Consider the following 12,489-nt stretch of genomic DNA (forward strand, 5'->3'; position numbering starts at 1 on the left):
TCTGAGTTAGATGACTTGAAGCTGGCTGGCTTTCAGCAGGAGAAGGCAGCAAATCTCAGAGTGGTGGCGTGAGGTCAGGAACCCAGGACAGATGGGAAGAGGGCAAGCAGCATGTCTGTGCACCTTTCCACCTTCTTCCGGGTGGGGAGCCCAGAGTGAGGGCAAGGAGACCTATTGAGAAACTGGGCAGATTGCCCTGAGGGAGGTCCTGTGATGGCATGAGGTCTCCTGGTCTGTTGGCTGCCTCTGTTTGTATTCCTCATCCCTACAGGGCCACACCCTGCATCCCTGCAGGGCTCACACCCCTGCAGGACTCACATCCCACATCCTTGCAGGGCTCACACCCCACACCCCTGCAGGGCTCACACCCCACATCCCTCCAGGGCCTACACCCCACATCCCTCCAGGGCCCACACCCCACATCCCTCCAGGGCTAACACCCCACATCCCTCCAGGGCTCACACTGGGAGACTTTCTTTCCCAGGGCCCACACCCCACATCCCTCCAGGGCTCACACTCCACATCCCTCCAGGGCCCACACCCCACATCCCTCCAGGGCCCACACCCCACATCCCTCCAGGGCTAACACCCCACATCCCTCCAGGGCTCACACTGGGAGACTTTCTTTCCCAGGGCCCACACCCCACATCCCTCCAGGGCTCACACCCCACATCCCTCCAGGGCCCACACCCCGCATCCCTCCAGGGCTCACACCCCACATCCCTCCAGGGCCCACACCTCACATCCCTCCAGGGCTCACACCCCACATCCCTCCAGAGCCCACACCCCACATCCCTCCAGGGCCCACACCCCACATCCCTCCAGGACCCACACCCCGCATCCCTCCAGGGCCCACACCCCGCATCCCTCCAGGGCCCACACCCCGCATCCCTCCAGGGCCCACACCCCGCATCCCTCCAGGGCTCACACTCCACATCCCTCCAGGGCTCACACCGTGCATCCCTCCAGGGCTCACCCTGAGAGACTTTTCTTTCCCGGGGCTCAGGCCCACCACCCAGGTGACTCTGTGACTCTTACGTGGTGCTGGGTAAATTCCCCAGGAAGGGGCTGGTCTGATGGGTGCAGAGCAACCCAGTTCCCAGGGTGGCAGAGAGCAGATCTTGCCTGCCTGGCCAGAAAAGAGTCCTCTGGAAGAAGAGTTGGTTTATTGTGGTTACTTTTGAGATGGTATTTGGGGGCCCTTAGACGGAATTATACCTGACATTTGCTGCCATTTATACTTTTTCTAAGGATCTTCTTGCATTTGATTTTTTTGATTTACGTTGGTATTATGCTATAAAAATAATTAACATATTACACAGCAGCATTTTTTCCCATCACCAAACCCAGCCTCTTCTGTCCACACTGGACACTCACTCCCTGACTCACCATCTCTTGGCCTCACTGGCGGCCAGCGGGCAGGTTTCCCAAGCTAGACCCTTCTCCAGATTGCACAGCTGCATCTTTTCCCCAGGGCAGCTCAGCACCTCGCACGTCCTCAGCTGTGGTGTTTCTGTGGCCCAGGGATCCTGTGTATCCCAAATTCCTGTTTCTGGTCCTTCCCTTGGCTCTTGTCTCCTAATAAGACCCCTGCTGGTCCTCACGTAGTTCAGACCTCGCCCCCACGCAGACACCTGCCCTGCTCCCTTCCACCCATGCCCCTGATGTTTCTGCCTGCCCGATGCGGTGCCTGCCACTGCTCAGGGCCATAATTTGGTGTCTCTGAATCTCCTGGCTTTGTCCTCACACAACCCTAAGATCAGTCCCTGAGATCTGCCCCATCTGCTGAGAGCCTCTGCAGTCCACCCTCTCCTCCCGGCCCTGCCGTCCCTGTTCTGATCCCAAAGCCCGTGGCTTTCTGCCGCATGGTGGGTTTCCCAGTGTGTTTTCCATAATCACCCCCTAAGGAGCCTTTTCAGACATTTTCCTGAAATGGCCTTCCATGAAATGTTAACACCACAGACTCTGCCCCTGCTTATGTACTGTGTATATATTGGTGCTATATATGTAAAAAAAAAAAATGTAAAATCTTTCTGCCTTCCAAGAATACATTTTTGCTGCCCCCATCATCCCCACTGAGATGCATGGTGGAGAGAAGGTGGCTGGACAAATAGACTGTTTGTGGGTTACAGGAAGGACCGAGGCTGGCCAAGCACAGGGCAGCAGGTGGGAGCATGAGGGCTGCCAAGACCCCTCAGAAGGAAGGCTGAAAAGAGGCGGTGGTATGACTGCGGCTAGAGGGAGTCACAGCTACAGAAGAAGGCTCCTAAAGCACAGACACTGTGCTAGACCTGGCCGCTGCTGGAACTAACATCCGGTTCCCTCTCCTCCCATGCTAGACCCTTCTCCCATTTGCACAGCTGCACTTCTGGGGCTTCCCACTGGCTGAGCTCAATGGAAGTTGTTATCTCACTTGGCAATGGCCATGCTCCCAGTGACACAGGGCAGGACACGATGGTCACTCTGCCAGGACACAAGGCAGGACTCCATGATCATCATCCGTGGACACAGGATAGGACACCATGGTCATCCTCTGAGGACACAGGGCAGGAGGTGATGGTCATCCTCCCTCGACACAGGGCAGGACGCCACGGTCATTGTCCCCAGAGAAGAGTAGGAGGCCATGGTCATTGTCCCAGGACACAGGGTAGGAGGCCATGGTCATCGTCCTGGGACACAGGGTAGGAGGCCATGGTCATGGTCTCAGGACACAGGATAGGACGTCATGGTCATCACCCCAGGATGCAGGGCAGGAGACGATGGTCATCATCCCAGGATGCCATGTTCCTCCTCCTGGGACATAGGGCAGGATGTCATGGTTATTGTCCATGGACACAGGGCAGGAGGTGGTGGTCATCCCCCGGGACTCAGGGAAGGATGCAAAGGTCTCCGCTTGGGGCACAGGGCAGGAGGGAAGGTCATGAGGAATCCAAGTGGGTGAGTGCTGCAGGATCTGAGGCTAACTAATGAGGAAGTCAGACAAAAGGCACATTTCAGAGACAGAAAAGAAATTGGCAACTGCACAGATCACACATGCGTCCCACAGGTGAGGGAAGGGAAGACTCCACCCCTGATAACACAGCACAGCCCTGGTGAGCCTTGTGACCAAAGTCAATGCCTTCCCAACCTGTGCTGGGCGGGACAGCGTGGAGGAGAGAGAAGACAAGGCAGAGGAAGGTAGGTGGCTGGGAAGATCAGAGAATGTGCCCTGGGGCTTCAAAGGAGAGCAGAACTCTCCAAACACTTTGATTAGCAGCAAGGGGTGCTGTTCTCCTTCCCTAACTGCTCGAAGCCTCAGGCTGGGAGTACTGTGCAGATGCTGAGTGATAGGCAATGATAACTTGGCCTCCAGAAAATAGTCACACAGCAGGGACCCCAGAATAGAGAAAAGGCACTGCCCTTGAGCCCCATCTCCTTCACCCATGAGGGAAGTGCAGCACCGATGTCCTGATGTCCTGGTGGCCCTCCAGGACTGCCCCTGGGTTGTGCCCTAGGCCTGTTCTTTATGCATCAGGACCCTCACTCTCCTCCTCTGCTCCATAGTGAGACAGCAGCTACCAGGCAAGGCTGTGTGAGACTCAGGAAGTGCAGGCAGAGCCTGCTGAATGCACCCGGTATCGGCATGTGACCATTCACTATTCAGGCTGATAGGAGGACATGAATCCCCCAAATATCATTTTTTTAAACTTGGCACAAAACCTTGTCAGTCTCATCAATTGAGTAACCCATCCTTCCAATCATTTAAGAAGTGCTGCGGGGAAAAGATGAAATTTAGCTACATGGCTACCTTGCATTCATGTCATGTTAAAAACACAAGCCTTAATTAATGGCAAATAATGGAATACCTCCACCCACGGCAATTAAACAGCCACTGCAGGTGCAGCGATACCTCCAGAAATACGTCTGCTAAGAAATGAGAAAAGGGCTGGGCTGGCTTAAGGGTGAGCCTGCAGCCTGGGATGGAACTTGGCCTTCCTGGGAGGTGTATGCCCCCAAGAGCCTTGCCCCAGAACATTCCACACATCAACAGCTCAAGGAATTTCTCCAACACTCACCAATAAAGACCACTTCTCACCGAGAAAGTGGGTGCCACACACAGAGGGCTGCAGGGAGCATGGTGGGTGCTGGATTAAGCACTGCTGCCTGGAAACTCTGCATGAAGGCTGTACTTGGCATCGGCCTGAGTCTGTGTTGCGTGTTGCTAAAACAGAATATCACAGACTGGATAATTACGAAGAAAAGACATTTATTTCTCACAGTTCTGGGAAGTGCAATATCAAGGTGCTGGCATCTTACGAGGGCCTTTTTCCTGTGCCATCCCAGGGCACAAGCTGAGAGAAGGGGAGAGAGAGACACATGAGAGAGAGAGAATGCAACAGGAGCTCAACTCTCTGTTATAACAAACCCACCCTCATGATAACGAACACACTCTATGATGACAACATTAATCCATTCACAAGGACAGAATGTACCTCATCCCTTAGTCATCTTTTACTGGGCCCCACCTCCCAATACTGTTGGGTTGGGGATTAAGTTTTCGACACTTGAACTCTGGGAACACACTCAGATCATAGCGGCATCCTAACAGCCTCGGTTGGTTGGACAGGCACATGGGTCACACCGGAATGTTTTCCTGCTGGAAAGACACATCAAATAAACCGATTTCAGAGTCTGGTGCCTTACGATTGAGAATCTGTAGGCACAAACAGCAATTTGGAACGATTAACGTATTTCTACTTTTACATTTTTAGGGCAGCAAAATGTAAGAAAGTGGTTTCAGGGTGCCAACGTGGAGCAGCCTGTCCTGGCAGGGCCCTGCACTGCCTTGCTCCTCTCCTGGGGGCCTGGGCTGGGGGCGAGTGTTGGGACTTTATTCCCAATGCCTTTTCCAGTGACCCTGCCCTCTTGCCTGCCATCTGCCTTGTTCCTGGAGACACTGGAGATCCTGGCTTGTGGAAACCACATGTCTGTCCCTGCCCACCTCGCCCCAACACCCCCATGCTGAGCAAGGGGCATGGAATGCCGGTTTGCAGATAGGACCATCCCATGCCCTGACTTGTGGAGACACCCTGCTTTTATAGCCATTGAGCCAGTGCAGGGAGACCCAGAGATCCAGGTGCTCAAAAGGTGTCCTGGTTTGAACAACAAGTCCAAGATCACCCTACGAAGGGCAAACGACTCTATGAGTGCGTCTTAGTCATCAGAATCCCACAGCCCACTCCCCAGGGGGAAGCTGCTGGCTCTGCTGATGCCCATTGGTCTCCCTGTAGGACCCAGCTTCCTAAAGGGCCAGCAGCACAGACGCCACACAAGCTCCCTCACCTGGGACCTCCCACCAGGGTATGGGGAAGAGAACATGGGCCAGGAGGAAGAATGACACAGCTATGTAAAACTACCATGACAGGGACCATTTTCCCTCCTTCCCTTATCCCAGCTGTGACAAGATAATCTTGAAGCTGCATGCCGGTGGAGGCTGCAAGATCTTCCCGGGCTCCAATTCCTGGGGAAGGCACTCACGCCCGCTCCCAGAGGACAGATGCTGTGGAGCACAGGGACGGAGAGCCAGGGGCCAGGGGAGGACAGGACAGGAGGCTCCTCCTCAAAGTAGAGGCTGAGGCCATCCCCGGCAGGGAAGGAGCTTGTGGCTGCAAATCAGAACCAGGTATCCCAGAGCCCAGATGAGATCTCTGCACCAGGTCAACGCCCTGGAGGGAAGAAAGCATGAGGGCCCTCAAAGCAGAGAGGGCACGGATGGAGACTAAGAGGGGAAATGAAGGGCCTCAGCCCGTCGCTGATGGCAGAGCTTAGAACCCCTAGGAGCAGTGGCAGGGAGTCTCAGAAACCCCAGGGAATGCACGGGAACCCTGGGCGGCTAATGAGCATTAGCCCCACCTGGCAAAGGAACCCTTCGATTCGGCAGGCCCACTCACAGCTTTTCTGCGGTCACCCCACCCAGGCCCTGACATTGCCCCACAGTTGTGATACATTTAAAAGGTTCAGATTCCAGGCTAGCCATGGTGGCTCATGCCTGTAATCCCAGCACTTTCGAAGGCTGAAGCAGGCAGAACGCCTGAGGTCAGGAGTTTGAGACCAGCCTGGCCAACATGGTGAAACCCCATCTCTACTAAAAATACAAAAATTACCCTGGCGTGGTGGCACACACCTGTAGTCCCAACTACTCGGGAGGCTGAGGCAGGAGAATCGCTTGAACCCGGAAGGCGGAAGTTGCAGTGAGCCGAGATTGCGCCATTGCACTCCAGCCTGGGTTACAGAGCGAGACTCTGTCTCAAAAAAAAAATAAAATAAACAAATAAAAGATTCAGATTCCAGTGGAAAAATAGATTTGAATCCATTTTATTAAAACATAAATAAGTGTCCTGGGACTTGCCATGGCCAAGAAGAACGAAGTCAGGCATGCTTTGGGGAAGTGAGCCTCCTACACAAAACAGCCAGGACATCCTGAGCAGAAGGCAGGACCTTGGGAAGTTACGTCCAGCTGCCTTGACACCCCTGTGGCCAGCAAAGCCCTTAGAGAGCCAAGGGGCAGGAGCCAAGGAGAAGCCACACACCCTGCCTGTTTTAATAAGGGAGCCGATGGGGGAGACACCCCTGCACTGACTTTGCCTCGTGGTTTTCCTCTGGCCACCTCAGGCCTTTCTGAAACGGGGCAATGGACGATTTACCTGGATGCTGGCTGCTGAGGCAGGCGATGTCCGATTTCCAAGGCCCTTCTCCATGTCCTCATGTGCGTCTGCGGCAGACACACCAGGACCAATGCTCACAGGCTGGGCTTACATCCAGCACACGCTTCAATTATTGAGAAAGCTTATGATCGGAAGGACACATGCCATGGCACAAACGTGCAGGTGGGAAACTGTTGTACAGCTATGTTTTGAAAAGATGTCTTATTTTTATTTACCATTTTGAAGAAAATTTCCTTAAAAATAATTTAGTCATTTAGGAAAGAAAGAAGCCTATGTCTGATGGGTTTAGCAGAAATTAGCAGAGAACACTCAAAATGTGACTGATGGACCCCCAAAGCTACTCACCAACTAATTTTGAGTCTGGCATTATATCAATGCTGGGCATGAAAATGAAGAAAAAGAAAAGTAAGAAAAGTAAAACAAAACTCGTCATTCTTCTCTTTTATCTCCTTTATTCTCTCCCTTTTTCCTCTTGTTCATGCATTTCACACATTTCAAGTAGGCACTAAGGGTTAGAAACTTGTGTTTAGGGAGTAAAACAGCTACTTCAGCAGGTGTCATTGATGACTCCAATTCCTCACCCCTCCCTCCACCTTTCAGGACTGCACTGCAGTGGGGCAGGCTGAGGGGCTGCTCGTCTGCACCCACTGGCTGGAGGCTCAGCTGTGTGACTTGCTGTGAGCAGTGGCATGAGAGCAGTTGTGTCTATGAGCAAGTCATGAAAAGTGCTGAAGGGGTCGGGCCTGCCCTCTTGGGCCCCTGCCTTTGCCATCAAGAGCACGTCTGTCTGGGCTGCTGGTGCAAGAGGAGCATGGAAGATTCTGCAGCACAACCAAGACGCTGCAGCTGAGCCCAGCCCCTCCCAGGCAAACCCTGGCCAAGCACCACCCACAGCCAAATCAGTGCTGATGTTGTCTGTCACCAAGCTTTTCTAGTTGTTATGCAGCCTTTCATAGTTGTGCGATAGATACAGCTACTAGCTCCCTCTCCTAAGAGTCCTGGGTTGATGTGCCAGTGAGACATAAGCTGAAATTTGGCTAAGACAGTGAAAAAGCATTTGCCATTCACAGTTCCTAAAGTCTGACACACACACACACACACACACACACGCTCCAAACTGACCACACAGTCAATACAATTTAGACCCTGACTTTAGTTGGGCCAGGAATGGGAACTCACGGTTAGGGTGGACGGAGATGACTTCCTGGGATCCCATGAAGGAGCCGCCTTTCCCTGACTTTAGTTGGGCCAGGAATGGGAACTCACGGTCAGGGTGGATGGAGATGACTTCCTGGGATCCCATGAAGGAGCCGCCTTTCCCTGACTTTAGTTGGGCCAGGAATAGGAACTCACGGTCAGGGTGGACGGAGATGACTTCCTGGGATCCCATGAAGGAGCTGCCTTTCCCTGAGCATTTGGGTTTATGCAAGTTTTGCTTCAGTTGTGTGTCTTGTTTGTCACAATAGTGAAAAGATGTAAGAAGCATTTGCAGAACCTTCTTAACTACAGGTGCGCATCATTCTGTTGCACTTTACAGATATCATGTTTGACAGATTGAAGATGGGGGGAGCCTGGCATCCACCACCTCTGCTGGAACTTTTCCACGAGCATGTGCTCACTTCATGTGTCTGGATAACATTGTAGGAACTCTCACAATAGTTCAGACTTTGTCCTTATTGTGACATCTGTGATGGTGATCTGTGATGATCTTTGATATTGTGAATATAATTATTTTGGGGCACCATGAGTGGCACCCACATAAGACAATAAACTTAATCAATAAATGCCGTGTGTGTTCTGATTGCTCCTGTCACCGGCGCTCCCCTGTCTCTCCCCCTCCGCTCAGGCCTTTCTATCCCCTGAAATAAACAATATTGAAGTTGAGCCAACTAAGAACCCTACCATGGCCTCGAAGTGTTCAAGTGAAAGGAAGAGTTACGTGGCTCTCACTTTAAATAAAAAGCTAGCGATGATTAATCTTAGTGAGGAAGGCATGGGTTGAAAGCCTAGATCAGTCAAAAATTAAGACTTTTTCACCAGCTAGCCAAGTTGTGAATATAAAGGAAAATTCTCGAAGGAAGTTAAAGTGCTACTCCGGTGAACTCACAAATGTTAAGAGAGACAGCCTTATTGCCGATATGGAGAAAGATTGAGTGTTCCGAATAAATGAGACCCACCATAACATTTTCTTATGCCAAATCCTAATTCAGAGCAAGGCCCTACCTCTCTTCAGTTCTATGAAATCTGAGAGAAGTAAGGAAGCTGCAGAAGAAAAGTTTGAAGCTGGCGGAGGTGGGTTCATGAGGTCTGAGGACAGAAGCTGTCTCCATAACACAAAAGTGCAAGGGGAAGCAGCAAGTGCTGATGGAGAAGCTTCAGAAAGTTACCTGGAAGATCTTGCCAAGATCACTGATGATGGATACACACACACGCACACACACCCACACCAGATTTTCAATGCAGACAAAACAGCCTTCTATTGGAAGAAGATGCCATTTAGGGCTTTCACAGCTATAGAGGAAAAGTCAATTCCTGGCTTCAAAGTTTCAAAGCAAAGGGTGATTCTCTCGTTAGGGGCTAAAGCATCTAGGGACTTTCAGTTGAAGCCAATGCTCTTTCACCATTCTGAAAATCCTAGGGCCCTAAAATTTACGTTAAATTTACTCTGTCTGTGCTTTATAAATGAAACAGCAAAGTGTGGATGACAGCACATCTGTTTACAACACAGTGTAATGAATATTTTAAATCCACTTTTAAGACTCACTCTCAGATAAAAAAATGTTTCTTTTCAAAATACTACTGCTCATTGACAACACAGCCTGATCCCACAAGAGCTCTGAGATGCCCAAGGAGATGAATGTTACTTTCATGCCTGCTAACACGACACCCATTCTGCAGCCCATGGATCAAGGGGTAATTTTTACTTTCAACTCTTGTTATTTAAGAAACACATTTCATGGGCCGGGTGCAGTGGCTCACACTTCTAATCCACACAATTTGGGAGGCCAAGGTGGGCAGATCACCTGAGGTCAGGAGTTCGAGACCAACCTGGCCAACATGGTGAAACTTCGTCTCTATTAAAAATACAAAATTAGCTGGGTTTGGTGGTGCATGCCTGTAATCCCAGCTACTTGGGAGGCTGAGGCAGAAGAATCACTTGAACCCGGAAGGCGGAGGTTGCAGTGAGCCCAGATTGCACCACTGCACTCCAGCCTGGACAACAAGAGCTAAACTCCACCTCAAAAAAAAAAAAAAGAAAAAGAAAATAAATACATTTCATAAGGCTGTACCTGCCATAGATAGTGATTCCTCTAGTGCATCTTGGCAAAGTACAAAAGTACATTGAAAACCTTCTGGAGACCGGGTGCGGTGGCTCATGCCTGTAATCCCAGCACTTTGGGAGGCCAAGGTGGGCAGATCACAAGGCAGGAGGTCGAGACCATCCTGGCTAACACGGTGAAACCCCATCTCTACTAAAAATACAAAACAAAATTATCCAGGTGTGGTGGCAGATGCCTGTAGTCCCAGCTGCTTGGGAGGCTGAGGCAGGAGAATGGCATGAACCCGGGAGGCAGAGTTTGCAGTGAGCTGAGATTGCGCCACTGGACTCCAGCCTGGGCAACAGAGCAAGACTCCATCTCAAAAAAACGATAACAAAAAAAGAAAACCTTCTGTAAAGGATTCACCATTGTGAATGCCATTAAGAACACTTGTAATTCATAGGAGGAGACCAAAATATCAACACCAATAGAGATTTGGAGGAAGCTGATTCCAACCCTCACGGATGACTTGGAGAGGCTCAAGACTTCTGTGGAGGAAGTGACTGCAGATATGGTGGAAAGAGCAAGAGAACTAGAATTAAAACTGGAGCCCAATTGAATCGCTACAATCTCGTAACACTTGAAGTCATGCGGAGTTGCTTCTTATAGATGAGCAAAGAAAGTGGTTTCTTGAAGTGCAATCTACTCCTGGTGAAGAAGCTGTGACCACTGTTGAAACAAGAACACAGGATTTAAAATATTCCGTAAACTTACCTGATGAAGCAGCAGGAGGATTTGAGAGAACTGACTCCAATTTTGAAAAAAGTTCTACTGTGGGTGAAGTGCTGTCAAGCAGCATCGCATGCTGCAGAGAAATCTTTTGTGAAAGGAAGAGTCAAGGGATGTGGCAAACTTCACTGCTGTCTTATTTTATGAAATTGCCATAGCCACCCCAACCTTCAGCAGCCACCACCCTGATCAGTCAGCAGCCATCAACATCCTTCGATCAATTGAGGATTGATGGAACATCCTTCATCAATCATCTGAAGGTTCAGATGATTGATTGTTAAAAACTTTTAGTAATAAAGGATTTTTAAATTAATGTATGTACATTTTTAGACATTATGCTATTACATACCTAGTAGACCACAGTATAGTGTAAACATAACTTTGAAATGCACTGGGAAACCAAAAAACTTGTGTGAACCACTTTGTTATATGTTGGCTTTATCGTGGTGGTCTGGAACGGAACCCACGATGTCTCCAAGGTGTGCCTGTAAAGATCAAGGAAGACTCGGTGTAAATACCAATTAGTTCTGTGGAGACACGGCAGTTCCACGGGTAAACTTGCCAGCTGTCCGAGTCAATGCTGTCATTCTAGGAATCCAGATACATTCTTCTTATTTTCTTTATAAGCCACCCAGAAATGAGGTATTAATTCTGGGTTCCCTCGCTGCAATCGGAGGATCCGCAGGCCTCCATCTCTGACGGCATGGCTCGCACTGTAACCATCAGGCCCTCTTGCCATGACAGCACAAGAGAAGGTGGATCTGAGGGAGGAGGAAGTGGTCAAGGGGGCGGGTACGACACACGTCTCATTCTCCCTCCCCGTGTCCCTACCCAAGGACTGACTCGGCTTGGTTAACGAAATGCACCGTGTGATGCAGTGGAGTCCCTTTCTGGATCCGTCCCGGGTTGGCTCCTTGCAGGGAGGGAACTCGGCTGAGGATGAATTTGGACAGAACACTCAGATGGGAAGGCTCTTTCTGTCCTTTTAACCTCTGAGTTTCTAACATACCTGTAATTCTATTTATTTAGAAAGTTATAACACCTGAAGATTGACTTTTTTTTTTTTTTTGAGGTGGAGTCTCACTCTGTTGCCCAGGCTGGAGTGCAGTGGTGCAGTCTCGGCTCACTGCAACCTCCACCTCCCGGGTTCAAGAGATTCTCCTGCCCCTGCCTCCCAAGTGGCTGGGATTACAGGCACCCACCACCACACCCGGCTAATTTTTGTATTTTTAGTAGAAACAGGATTTTACCATATTGGCCAGGCTGGTCTCGAACCCCTGACCTCAGGTGATCCACCCACCTCGGCCTCCCAAAATGCTGTGATTACAGGTATGAGCCACTGCACCTGGCCAAAGAAAGACTCTTAAAAATTTAACTCATTTAACAGAAATGGGCATTTGTTATTGCAGTCAAATTTTTATTTTTCTTCTCTCTTTTTTGTGGTAATGTGATTGGCTTTCTATTTCCATTCTGGCTGGGCTTCATATTCCAGAATGACACTGAATTAAGTCAGGAGCTGGGGTGAGGAGAGAGGAAAGAGATAAGGAGCGAAGAGGACAGAAGCTGCCTCACAGGCTGGTCCCCGTCACCGCGCCAAGTGAGGGTAATTTACTTTGTGTTCACTCGTCTTCCCCGGCACAGACACAATCTAAAAGCAATCAGAACTCTGACCCCACAGTGGCGGCACCTGTGCCTTATAAGGCAGAGCACCCCCATGCTGTTCCCACAGATGATCC

This window comes from Pan paniscus, chromosome 8 (assembly GCF_029289425.2).
Source record: "Pan paniscus chromosome 8, NHGRI_mPanPan1-v2.0_pri, whole genome shotgun sequence".
Lineage (NCBI taxonomy): Eukaryota > Metazoa > Chordata > Mammalia > Primates > Hominidae > Pan > Pan paniscus.